At 37.4% G+C, this 14,423-nt stretch overlaps 1 long non-coding RNA gene across 2 annotated transcripts in view; it reads left to right on the top strand.

Moving 5' to 3' along the window:
* LOC144231281 (uncharacterized) overlaps positions 1-14,423 on the top strand; it is a 70,959-nt gene that overhangs the window by 16,340 nt on the left and 40,196 nt on the right. For both annotated transcript variants that reach the window (XR_013335024.1, XR_013335025.1), the window contains exon 3: positions 300-409. This is a non-coding gene — a long non-coding RNA (uncharacterized LOC144231281). The remainder of the gene's footprint in view (positions 1-299; positions 410-14,423) is intronic.

Below are 14,423 nucleotides of genomic sequence, written 5' to 3'. Positions count from 1 at the left end.
CCAACATACTAAGGCATGAGCTAAGTATTTAGAAGTTCTTGAGGGGTGCCTGGGTGGCTCAGTCCAATAAGCATCCAACTCTTGATTTTAGCTCAGGTCATGGTCTTGGCCTTTGTGAGTGCAAGCCCTGCACTGGGCCCTGCGCTGACAGTATGGAACCTGCTTGGGATTCTTTCTCTCTCCTCTGTCTTTCTCTGTCTCTCTGTCTCTCTCTCAAAATAAATAAATGAATTTTAGAAAAATTTAAAAAAATAAAAAGTTTCTTTAAAAAAATTTTTTAATGTTTTATTTATTTCTAGGAGAGAGAGAGAGACAGCGTGAACAGAGGAGGGTCAGAGAGAGAGAGAGACACAGAATTTTTTTGAAACAAGCTCCAGGCTCTAAGCTGGCTGTCAGCACAAAGCCCAAGGTGAGGCTCGAACCCACAAACCGTGAGATCATGACCTAAGCGAAAGTCGGATGCTTAACCGACTAAGCCACCCAGGTGCCCCAGAAAAAAAAATAAAAAGTTCTTGAGCATTCCAAATATTCCAGGCGCTGGATCAGTAAGTCAATACAATTTTTTAAATGTATTGGGGGGGAAAAGGAGCTTGAGAAACTAAAACTCCTTATAAATATCTGATAAAATTCTAAACTGTTCTTTTTAAAGCAAGCCACTACTAAGAAAGTTGTCTCTTTTGCTACATTCATATATTCAAAGTGAGCTCACCAGTGTGAGCTAGATTGCTTAGGCATCTAAGTGGTCTAGTACAAGAGATTTTAAATTAATAAAGATAGTTTTGCTATGAATTAATCTCCTTAGTTGAATAATTTTATTTTTCAGAAGAAAGCATAATGAAAAGGTCATTCTTGCATTTGGAGTAAATACAAAATTTGGTCTTTACCCTGCTACATTAACGTTCATGAGTCTGTAGTGAACAAGATAATATTTACTAAACAAATTAAAATTTAGCATAGAAACAATTTAGACTCACTCTGGACTCCCGTGAAAAATTCCTTATTTATATATTTAAGTATGTTTACTTAATATTGGAACATCATATACATTTCCTGAAGCAGATTTTAAGACAATATTTAGAAATGTAGTGAAGGTTGTCAAAGCTACCCTGTTGACTGGTACCAACTGCTTTTACACTTTTTTATGAATTCCTACTCAAACATTTCATTAACTGTATGGTGGCCCAAGATTTCTGTAGCATGTGAAGATGCTTTGTCTTCTAAGACAAACTCTAGTCAGATTTGCAATCGCTAAGTCAAAAATAGAATCTAAGTGCAGGCAATAACTATGATGATGGATATGTGCCATTATATATTTGTGAAAACCCACAGAAATGTATAATAAGAGTGAACTCTAATGTAAACTATGGACTTTGGGTGTTAATGATGTGTCACTGTTGGCTCATCAGTCATAACAAATGTACCATTCTGGTGGGGGAGAGTAGGGGAGGCTGTGGGAGTGCTATCACTGGGTTGGGTATATGGAAAAATCTCTATACGCTCTGCTCAGTTTTGTCATGAACCTAAAACTTCTCTAAAAAGTAAAATCTATTAAATGCAGGAAATATTCAAATTCAAGTGCTTTATTGAAAGAGTAAGCTGTATACAATGTATGTTACCTAACTTGACAATAAATGATATTAAAAATGTAAAAGCAAACAAAAATTTGCTTAATGAAGTAGAAGTCAGGATGAGAAAACAAACATAATGGAATACAGGTATCCCAGTCAAGAAGTTACAGGCTAACCTTTTATGGTATTGAAGCCTCATATACATCTGTGTGAGAATGATACTCCTAGCCTATCTTTGGTTGTTTATTTTTTGTCTTTGCACTGGATTTGTATTTAAAAATCTGCAGTTTTATAAAAAAAAATTGAATCTTGCCATTTGCAACATGGATGGGCTAGAGAGTATAACACTAAGTGAAATAAGTTAGTCAGAAAAAGACAAATACCATATGATTTAAATGTAGAATTTAAGAAACAAAGAAAAAAGAGAGTAAAACCAATAAACAAACTCCTAACTATAGAGAACAAACTGATGGTTACCAGAAGGGAGATGAGTGGGGAGAGTGTGTGAAATAGGTGAAGGGAATGAAGAGCATAGTTATCATGATGAGAAATGAGTAATATATAAAATTGATGAATCACTGTATTGGACACCTGTTATACTTGAATTAAAATTTAAAAGCTTAAAAAATTAATGCTCAACTGAAAAGAAATCCATGATTCTTTTAACCCCTTGAGAGATACATTGTGTAGTAGAACTATGTTATGTTCATGGAGAAGTTGACATGGGATGTGTGTGTGCCCACACATGTGTGTTTATGTTTCTGTGTGTGCATGGTATGTGTGTGCATGTGTGTATGTGTGTGTACACATACAGACAGAGAGATTTTGAAAAGATTAAGAGAGAATTGACTCAGAATTCAGATAGTTTATTTCAAATCATAGCTCCATTTTCTGCTCTGCTTCCTCAAGCAAACTTAGTTAACTTCACTTAGACACTTTTCTTATATATAAAATTGTGATAACATGACCTATCAGGGTTGTGTTGAGGATTAAATGATAAGTGCTTATATTTGACTAAGCACAGTGGGTGCTGCAGAATCAGTGTCATTCACTGTGTGACCTTTGATAAGCCCCATAACTACTTGGGGTCTCCATTTCTTCATCTGAAAAGAAGGTCATTGAATGAAATTATGGTTTGACCCCTTCCAGCTGTAAAATGTCATGATTCTTTTCATTGCTAACTGGACCTTCAGGGAAACAATCCCATGACCTACTTTCTCATTAATATCATTTGGTGAACAACAGGACTAAATATTCTACTAGGCTGGAAAAATCAAAACATCATTATTTTACAAGTAGGTTTTTATTCTTCTTCTGAAAGTCTGGCAGATATTGGAATACTGGGACTATAGAGAAGGCGATTTCTGTGACATTTCTTGTGTGGTAGTAGGAGAGCTTATTTTACTCTCAGGTAATTGTGCAGGTATTGCTTCCCAAATCCCAAAACCAGGCATGGTCCAAGACTTGGGAATTATGGATTAAATTCAATATGCTAAATTAAATTTAAATTTCACATAAACAGCAAATCACTTTTTAGTATAAATACTATCCACATAGTGCATGGGATATACATTAAAATTAAAATTTTCTTATCTGAAATGAAAATATAACTGGAAATTTATATTTGCCAAATCTGACAGCCTTATAACAAGAAAATTCACATGACTGTTACATTAAACTTTTGCCAGAAGTAAAAAATTTACAACTACCCTCAAATCTGTCCCCTCCTCAGTACCCCTACTCTGCCTCCTGGTTGAGACTCACTTTGGATTGAATGATTGAGGCCTCACCCCCTTTCATATGTTGAAGAATCACCTGTCCCCACCATTGTGATGGTATTTAGAGGTAGGACCTTTTAGAGGTAATTTGGGTTAGATTAGGTCACGAAGCTGGGCTCTTCAGATGAGATTAGTACTTTAGAAAAAGAGCCCAAAGACCTAGCTCTCTCTCTTTCCAGTTTGTGAAGCTCCAAGAAAGGAGGTTATCTGCAAGACAGAAGGAGGATACTCACCAGGAACCTAATCAACTGGCATACTGATCTAGGACTTCCAGCTTTCAGAATCATGAAAAATAAATGTCTGTTGTTGAAGCCACACAGTTACGATATTTTGTTATAGCAGCCTGAACAGACTAAAACTCACAGTATCATCTCTGAGGCTAAAATAGCCAGCCACTTCCTGATCTTTCTACTTTCATTTTGTCTTCTGTTTGGTTTGATGGAAGTTTCTAATAAAAAAATGCTAAGAGGATTCACAACTCAGTAAAGTCATACTTTTATGCTGCTTTATATCCTCCAGTTCTTCATTGTTTTCCAAATTCATTCACATAGGAAAAAGGTAGTAAATGGTTATGGGAGACCATCACATTTTACAGTTTTATAAGTTAGTATCTGAAATGACAAGGGATTTTTGCAGGGTTTGCCATTTACTACCTGTGGGAATTCTTATTTTTTGAGCCTCAGTTTCCTTATTTGTAAAATAAAAATAATTGATACTGCTTGACATATATTCCTGTTGTAGTGGTTGAATGGATAAAATTTATTGGTAGGGTGAAAATACTGAACACAGGGCTTGACACAGAGTGAAGTGTTCGAAAATACTACCTGTGATGTCATTTTCATGATGGCCCTGCCTTTTCTTTCACTGCAGAAGTGTATTCTCCAAGTTCATCTGTCATCTTATCTCTACTCCTGGAACAGTTATACTTCTTCTATTCCTCTCATCCTTTTCAGATGCTGTTCTTCTTATCTGACATGCCCCTTCTTCTAGAATTCACTTTTCCAGGCAGGTAAAATATCATTTATTTGGGAGGTCTTTCCTTGACACTTAATGAATTTTAGTCTCTGTATAGAAGTGCACTACCCAAAATGTCTTATTGATCTCTCAAATCATAAATGAGAGGAATGCTTTGTTAAGTCATTCTTCTAAAATGCTCATTCTGGCAAATCATCAGCAAGGTATAACATCCTCATTTGAGTTCCTTAGGGACAGAGCTAGAGGCCAAGATTTGGTTGCATTACTACTGTTGAGTAAGTGCTTTCCAGGAAGTGAGGAGTGAAGGAAGTAAGACAGGGAAGTAAATCCAAAAAATTATGTGGACTCAAAATGTGGGTTTAGTGTGATACTGTGGGAGTGAGGGGGTATACTGGGACATAATTTGTACCACAGTTGTCCCACCATCAGGTAAGAGGCTGGCTTATTGTGTGTGACCATCACAGGCTGCCTGCATAGGTGAGGATCAGGAAATGGGACTTATTTAATGTTGGAGGCCGGCTCTGGCAGGTCCAGGGGTCCCTGAAAGATGGACGGTGTTGGCGAGAGAGAGAGTGAGAGAGCCCCGAGATCCTTTCTGATCACCAGGCAGGCATCTCCGTCCTGTCGGTTTTGGTGTCTTTATTTATAGGTCAAATGTTATTTTTACAATGGATAGCTCTCTGTGATAAGGTGTTTTTGGCAAATGTACAGAAACAGGTTTTACAGAAGTCTTCTTGCAGAACTGCCTCAATTATAGTGAGATTGAGTAACTAAGAAAATAACAGGGTGTTCACATTTTAATAACTCTAAGATTAAGTCATAGGTTTGTAGATACTCTTATCCATCCTCATCACAGCTGCCAGGGTAAGGGAAGGTGTTTGTGGAAAATAGACCTTAGGGAAGGAGTTTCTGTACACCATCAGTTAGCAAAGGTGTATGTAGTAACTTATGTTCTGCCCTCATCTGTTCGTTCTCTCTAAGTTAGGCTCTTTGTCTCTGGGCAAGACTTGATTTTCCAGTTATATTCTTTACTGCACCAGAGAGCCAACCATACCTTTAAAGAGTTTAGCTCATTTCCAATACATAGAATAGCCTCTTCAAGGACATTTACCTTTGTGTCTACTTTTATGATTTCTTGAATAGCTAGGGCATGAGAGACATTTTTGGTTAGCTGATTTACATGTTGAGCTGTATGAACATCCTGAACTAACGCAATGGTAGAAACAGAATTGTACATGTAAGAGTCAATCTTTTATGAGTAAGGGTCATTAGCCTGTTTATAGCTCAAGGGAAAGTATGGAGGTAAACAGGACCTTTTGGACACGATGTCTGTTCCCATAATCAAAAGAAGAAGTTCCCACAATAAGTTCCTTCACAAGGTGCAATCATCATACCAGGGCCGGAATAAGGGGACAAGTCACTCCCGATATTGATCAACAAGGTACCCTAGGAGTCAGTGCTCAAGCAGAAATAATTGAGTGGGGGTGGATATCGCTCGTCATCTGATTGGCAAGAGACCGTGCAAACTTGCTTTAACCTCACCAGGAGTTTTCTCGACTAGTGAGCTCAGAATGGCTCCCAACAGTTTAACCTCACAAGGAGTGTCTCTCCTTCTTGAACAAGGGTGATTTTCCAAAGAAGAGCACCAAATTATTTGCAGGTAATCTGGACGATGAGTACACTGGTCTGAAAAGAGGATCTGGGCAAGGCACCAGACATCTACTAGAGGTTTTAACTGGAGAGAACTTAAGACCCTCCAATTTAATAGCTTTATTTTACTAAAAAAGAAATGAAAATGATTTGTCCAGATCCATTGTATATCAAATCTGAGCTGGGACTATTTTTCTAAATCAGAGCTCTTTCTACCAAAAAAATCCACCACATTTACTTTTAGGGTATTTTCTGTTAATGAATGGGACTTCATATCCACTTAATTGTTGCCATACTTTTACCCAGACCCTGGGTCCCCTAGGCATGCTAGCTGACCTAGTTGAAATGTACAGCCTTTGAACAAGGCAAGGAAACTAACCTATCTGTCTTGAATGAGTCAAGTTCACAATGCTCATGGAGGATAGTTTCAACTTGTTGTTATTCCAAGGTTAATATCGACGAGGTTAATGAGGTCAAAATTGCATTTGTTGGGTCAGAGAATGAAGTGGTGTTTAGATGAAAAGAAAATTGTTAAAACTGACAGAGAGCTAATGATAATGAGATGCTTAATGGTGTGATGGAGGAGAGAGACAGCTGTAACACTCTCCTAATGGAAGTTCAAATGCTTTTTGCTGAACTTTCTCTTAATTCCTTTGCTCTTGCATAATGTATGATTTATCACAACTAAAACTCTGAGCACAGTGGATAAGCCAGGATTTTGAGAAATGCCTTCAGACACTCTTTAATCAGTTTCAAGGTTTTGTTATACATTACCTTCCTTTCCTTTTGAAAGTAAACTTAGGTAGTACTTATCAACAAGTACTGAGGGAAATGATATTAGTGGAAGATAAAGTGGAAAACAAATCCTGATTCTTATTATTAGATTCGTTGAAAAAAATTACTTTCATAAATTACTGCATTGGTGCGCAAAAATATCCAAAACTAAACAATATAATATTCTTTGAGCATTAGTCTTACAATGTCTCTTTTCTTCATAAAATGGCACAACTTGTCACTAATTTCCATTCGTCACCACCTCAGTCTTATAAATTTATTCTTCTGTGTGCTTTTCAGGAAACCAGCATCGTAGTGCATTTAAGTACTCCAGAACCAGAGGTAGGCTGTACTCCTGGTTCTGCCACATTGCTGCTTAATTGATTTTTTTTTAGTGTTTTTATTTATCTCTGAGAGAGACAGAGAGAGACAAACAGCATGAGCAGGGGAGGATCAGAGAGAAGGGGAGATACAAAATCTATAACATACTCCAGGCTCTAAGCTGTCAGCACAGAGCCCGATGTGGGGCTTAAACCCAAGAACCATGAGATCATGACCTGAGCTGAAGTCGGACACTTAACTGACTGAGCCACCCAGGTGCCCTAATAGATCTTTGACCTGATAGCAGTCACTTACCTTCTCTGACCCTCAATTTCCATTTTTACAATGAACATATATACAGTCTGAAGCTTGGTATTGTAGTGAGGACTAAGTGGTTGTTCACATACATTTCTTTGTATGTAATAAATTTGCATTATCTTGAAAAAAAATAATTGTTAGGATTGGTTTAAATGTGAAATATAAAATATTACTAGTATTGGGAAAAATGGGTAAATTTTACTATAATCTTGGAGAGGAAAAAATTGGCTAACTATGACCCAAAATCAAAAATATGAAAAACAAGGGCACCTGGGTGGCTTAGTTGGTCAGGCATCTGACTCTTCAGCTCAGCCCAGGTCTTGGTCTGAGGTTGGGAGTTCAAGCCCTACATAGGGTTCTGTGCTGAGCATGGTCTAGTTAAACAAAACAATGACAACAACAACAACAAACAAATACAAGAAAAAGAGATAAGTTGCACTTAAAAAAACAAAACAGGGTGTTTGGATAGGTCAGTTAGTTAAGCATCTGACTGGGTTTGATATGACTGGGTCAGATGAAAGATCTCATACTTTGTGAGTTTGAGCCCCATGTGAGGCTCTGTGCTGATAACGCAGAGCCTGCTTGGGATTCTTTCTGTCTCCTTTTTCTCCCTCTCTCTCTGCTCCTCCCTCCCTTATGCTCTCTCTCCTTCTAAAAATAAATAAGCTTAAGAAACAAACAAAACAAACAAGCCAGTTTTTGCTTGGCTTGGCAATAATCAGCATAACTAAAGTTAAAACAAACAAATGAAAACCTTGCAAAGTAGAAAAAAATTCAGTTCTGCTCAGGGAATACCTCTAGCTAGTCACATGCTTCATTTCCCTCTACTTCATTCTTCTTTCTCCCACCCACGTGATTCCCTCTTTCTTGTTCTGTCTACCTAGAACAGTCCTGTACATTGATTATATCCTTCTCTTTCTAAAGAGACGTGTATCTTGTATCCACTCCTTCCCCCTTTCTCTCTTTCTAAACCTCACCAGAGTGCATCCCCCCACCCTCCAAAGAAGAAAAACCTGAATGGGAGGGTATGTATTTTATAAATAGCATATTTATATGCATATTTTGCCCTTGGCTCAGTAAATTTCCAAGAATATGACCACTCTGTGTCAGAGCTTATTATCAGAGGCTGTGTGTCTTTCCTCTCATCCTGAGCATATTTACAGAGAAATAAGAAAATGGTTAGAGGAAAAGGAAGACAGGCCGTAAGAAATCCTCCTCCTTCCAGAAATGGAATTTCCTCACATGAAAGAATAGAGAGCTCCTAGGGTGGGTTCTAACACCATTTCCTTAATCTTAATTGCTCATTGGTTGTCCTTCTGTCTCACAGGATAATAGGAATTGGGGGCTCAGCTTAAACGCTGATCAGACAGCATTTGTATCCACCCCATTTTGACTTTTTTTTTTAAGTTGATCCCTCCATTTAACACTTGCATTTACATTCATATTCCAGCATGAAACAGTCAACAGTGCTGACTGTTTCCAAAACCTAGAACCTGCCCTTCACCCAGTCATGTGGGATTTTGGTTGCCCAAACACCAAAGATGGCAGAGAATGAAGAATCCAACTTTAACATAATTAATATCAACCTGTTAAATTTCCATTAATGTGCTTAGGAGACATTAGAGAGGGAAAAAACATTTATTAACCAACTGTTATTAAACATTTTAGGCAAATGTAGAAAACTTTGTGATAACATATTCTTGTCTAATTTTCAGATAAAAATTCACAAAGATTAATTTGTTTGGTATCAAATATTATTTAGTTCCTATTATATTCCTGGCATTCTTCTAAATGATGGGAATACATCAGAGGACTCTACTTCTGTAGAGTTCATAATATGGCAGGGAGAGGTACAATAAACATAATATTTATACATATATTAATATCATATAATGTATAAAGGTGATATGTACTAAGGACAAAAAGAGAAAGAAAAGGAAACATTAAAATAGCATAAGACAGTGGGGTGCAGTATTAAATATGGAGGTTGGGGAGACCTTAATGAAAATGTAAGATTTAAGAAAACACCTGAAGAAGGTGAGGGAGTAAGCCCTATGTCTGTCTGGAGAAGATCATTAAGCACAGTACATTAGAGAAGAATGTGCTAGCACATTTGGGCATGGCTGGAGAAAGGATGGGTAATGAAGATTTGAGAATAGACTAGAGTGAGGGCAATAGTGAAGAAACATGGACAGTGGTTGTGAATCAGTTAGGTATGTTCTCCATGTCACATGGCAAGAAAGTAGCAAAATTGGAATTTAAATCAAAATTCCCTAAGGGAAGCTCTTTCTACAAAGTTGAGTCCTAAGTATAATGTTACTCTTTGTGTCAAGAATTTTGCTGACTCAAGGTTTGTTAAGTGTTTGAGTGAGAAAAAGATGGAAATACTCCTTGCCAGATGGAACCTACCTTCAGGTTCCTTTATTCTTGCTGCCATTCTCTCCTTTTCTCTGACATGATTCAAAGACAGGGCCATTGAAATCTCTGGAGTTGCTTCTAAATGGATATAAAATTACACCGTAAGTAAGATCTTGAGTTCAATTATCTTAGTCTTTTACATTTCAGTCTGTGCTTAGGATGCCTGTCAAAAACTTTCCCACCTGGTTCTACGTAATTATGTTTTATATTCAAGTACTGAACTTTATATCAATTCAATTGATTTTGTGGAACCAAATCCATAGATTATTCGCAGTGAGAGAAAAGTGGTCTGACTGGTACCAGGGTCACCTCCTTTGCTGTCATCCTTAATGCTATGAAATAATTTAAAGAGAAATGTAAATGAAGCTCAGAGGAAAGCATGGGACATTTCAGCAGAACATCTCTAATTATGGCATTAATTGTAATGGAGCTTTGACTGAATTCTACTATAGCTTAGATGTGGGAGCTTCCTAATAGGATATAATCAGTAGAAGAATTCACAGAACTCACAGGTGTTTAACATAGTATGTAGTTCTTAACCTCCTTGGCGACTCATGGGCCCATGGACCACAAATTAAGAACCAATTCTAGGAGATCAGTCCTGGGGAGATCATAAATGTCCTGTACAGTTTGTTTGTTACCTCCTTGAAATTATGTGAAAATGGCATGCATGTGTATAGCCAGTGTTTTGGGGGATAAGGTCCAAGGATTTTATCCGTTTTTTGACCTCAAATAAAGTAAGAATCAGATCAAATAGTTTCTTTAATTTCACAGTTTTGTGAAAAATAGTATTTTAGATTTTGCAGTTCAGAGTTGTTTCCAAAATAAATGAATAGGTATATGTATTTACCTCAGTGTTCAAAGAGCCTTGTTCAGACACCACATGCGTATTGTTTTGGAGTGGGACAAATTGTGAGTAGTACAATAAAACCACATGACAACATGGCTACTTAGAGGTTTTATTGAGACTGAAATGCTTATGTTACTATGCTTAGGCTTCCCAAAATAGAAAGCCAAACTCAAACTAGTTTAAAAAATGAAGAGAATTGACTCATACAACTGAAAAGTACAGGGATAAGGTTTCACTTGGGTATAACTTTATCAAGAAGTTTAGTTTGTGATTAGGGCTTTAGCTCAGCCACAATTAGTGGATCAGCTTTGTCCTCAAGCTGTCTTCTGTTTATGGACAAAAATGGACATAGCAAGGCTACGTATCATGTTGTCTCAACACAGCGAAGAGAAAGAGACCTCTTGATTGTAGTATTCCCTGGATAGCCCCAAGACTCTCCCTGTTGGGCCTCCTGGACATCAAAATGGAAAACTGGTAGTTTTAGAAGAGGGAGGGAAATGTATGAATGGTGGAGAAGCAGGAAAGTGATCATCACACTGAGACCATGGGCACATGGAAGAGACAAAGCGTTGACAGGAAAAATATAGGGCGACATAAGTAGTAGCAAGGTTATTTAAAATGAAGAAGCAGAGGCCCAGAGTATAGGAAGAGTAGCCAACTTCACGCAATTGGTCATTGGAGAATCTGGGGCTCAAACCCAGAACTTCTAACTCTAAATCTATTCCTCTCTCTACTATATAATTGTACTTTTACAGAGACCCTTAGAGTAATAATTTGCAAAGCAAATTTGGCTGTACTCCTGGGAATAAGCTGTGGGGTAACATATGGACCAATGGCAGCTGCTAATTTTAGTTTCAGTTCCAAATACAGAGAGTTTGGGGGTGGCATGGTTTTCACTTGCAGGGCACAGTAATGCTTAACACTTCTCACAGGCTATTCAGCTGAGACTGTCGAAGGTCTCTGTAGAGATGAATCATCTCCTATTCGGTAATAGAGAAGCCAAAGGCAAAGGGTGGTGAATTAGCCAAGCCACCCCTCGAGCTACCCAGATGGCCTTGGTCTCCAATGAACAGTTTATGGTTGTTTTCTACTATAAATAAGTACACACACTCAGGAGCCTGAGAGTCCAAAGACCAAGGGTGACCCAGAGAACATGTGATTAACTTTTCTCTGACTGGAGAGAGAAAATGGAAAAATTCAGTAGCAAAGTATATCTTTGCTAACATGAAAGTGCCATACTCAAAGCAGGAGATTGAATTCTGCTGCTGGTTCAGGAAGAACATGACCTTGGGCATATTACTATTCCCCTCACTTTAAGATGAGGTGTCTGGGCTAGACCACCAAAGAGGCCCCTTTTAGCTTTAATAGATTCTGTTCTTCATTTTGGATCTCTTTTCCTATCTCAGGAGCTGGGGTATGAAACAAAATATCAGTCAAAGCCAAGCAGACAGTGCTTGGATCAGTGCTGCTCATACCTAATGTGAAAGTGGATCACTCAGAAATCTTGTAAAAATGCAGACTCTGATTGATCAGGGTGCAGGGGGAGCCAAAGAGTCTGCATTCCTAACAAACTTCTGATTGATACCACTGTGGCCCATTCCCAGCCCATATTTTGTACACTAGGAATAAAAATGTTTTCGAGTTTAGTATGCTTCCAGTGAATCCATCCAGAAAGAAAACAGATGAGGAAGGGGATAGAAGTGGTGACTATCAACATAAAATTAAAGCATTTGTAAGTCAAATAAGAGTTTGAGACCTATAGATTAAAAAACAAAATGATACTTTGATAAAAGAATTAATCCAAACTACAAAACTCTATCAGAAGAAGTTAAATGAATTATTAATGTCTTCAGGGCTGCTTGTAGTGATAGCTTATGAGGAGAACCACATCTGGTTCTCTCTTTAATTGGCATGACACTGAGAAATAGGATGTAGGTTTTAAAAGCTGCCTGCACTGGGCAGATGAGGGCACACCCCATTACAGACATTTTATTTTTTAAGTGGCTTGGGTTGTACTGCCGGTTAGAGATGTATGGAAACTCCTTCCAGGATCCCTAATTCCTGGTCCAGGATGATTCCAATTACATGGCACTGTTCCACAAACTGAGCCATTTCCTCTATGACCTACATTCTTTTTCCTTTTTTTGTTAATGGAATTATTATATCCCTGCAATGAAATGCAAATCATTTTCCTTTAAGTAATGACCCTGTGGTGATCTTGAAGCTCTTTGTGTGGGTATCCTTCATTTATCTTTCACTATAATTTCAGTAATGAGCAGAAGGATCTGGACAAAAATTTGTGTGAAAATACCCAACATAAGATCTCACAGTGACTCATTTCACAAGCTGTATTTTATTTCGCCTATTCTTATTCCCTGGGTCATTGATGATCTCACAATGAGCCCAGTTGCAACCCTTGCTTCATATGTTCCCTCTTGCATGTGTTTCCATAATAATAATTAGAGCTTCAAATAAATGCATATTCTAGAATGAATGGACTGTCCTTTATTCACCAAACCAAAGTATAATTCATGATTCTCAATTTTTTCATCACCATTTTTATTCTGCACATCCTCTTTGTTCTCTGCAATGCTTTATCGACCCCTGTCAGGTTGAAAAGAAGCAGATAAGACAGGCAGCCAATCAGGATTTGGGAAGCATGTGCTGTGTGAATGCCACCTGTCTCTGAAGGAGCAGTAGGCTGCAAGCCTGGGCATTGCTTTCTCTCTTGTCTCAGTAGATTGCACAAGTACATTAGGTTATGTATTCACTGATAATAATATCACACTCACCTCCTTAATTTAGAAGGACACTGGGAAGAACATCATTCTATTGCCCACTTTCAGGTATCCTGGTTACCTATTCCAAGTAAGTTTGATTCCAGGAGAATATTTTTGGTTAAAACCATGACATTTAAAAGTCAGAGGAAGATGGTTGGTAGTTCTCAAATATAATTGAACTCCTTAAACATACACATATTATTAAATCCAATCCCTAATAATATAATATCCAGTTATATAGTTAAAAGCATTATCTCAGTTAGTCTTCTTGGTGAAAATATAAAGCAGTTATTAATCATTCATTATCATATAATAATAATAACTCATCAAAAAGTCAGGCGCTTATCGGTTCTAAAGCCAGTATTGAAACTCAGCTCCAGAAATTTTGCTCTTAACTCCTATAGATGGGTTTCCCTGGTAAATAGTAGTATCACTTGTTCTATTAAGCATCTTTCCTCATTAGAGGGACTTGGTAAGAGCAGAGTCCCTGTCCCTGTAGTGACACTAGGACTTCGAATTGTGCTTATCACATAGCAAGAATTTAATGTCTAACTGGAGAGACTGAGTAAGAGGGTGAGATGAAGAAGAAGGGAAGAAAGGAGGAGGAGAAGAAACCAAACAGTAAAACATGAAGCCTTGAAAGGCAGACTTCACTGTTTTCTGTTTAATTTGCATATCCCAGTAAGCCACTGAAAGAAGGACAGAAAGAGGACATGATAATGATAATATTTGAGGAAAATTAAATCAACCTGACGTTACTGTAGGTAAAACTTACTGCAATATCAGGTTTAATGCCAAATAGCATTTTATAAAATATCATTTAAAATCTGTCACATAAATTGGGAAGATATTTCAGAATGCTTTATGTGATATAAATATATTTATAGTATGTAATATATATATCATCAAAAAATTCGATAGATATTTTAAAAGGATATATCATCAGTAGTTGTAATTGTTCTTTAAAAAATATAATTAAGGGGTACTTGGG

Source organism: Crocuta crocuta, unplaced genomic scaffold (genome assembly GCF_008692635.1).
Source record: "Crocuta crocuta isolate KB4526 unplaced genomic scaffold, BGI_CrCroc_1.0 scaffold184, whole genome shotgun sequence".
Lineage (NCBI taxonomy): Eukaryota > Metazoa > Chordata > Mammalia > Carnivora > Hyaenidae > Crocuta > Crocuta crocuta.
The sequence above is the reverse complement of the archived record's forward strand: the minus strand, read 5'-3'. Positions and strand labels throughout refer to the sequence as shown.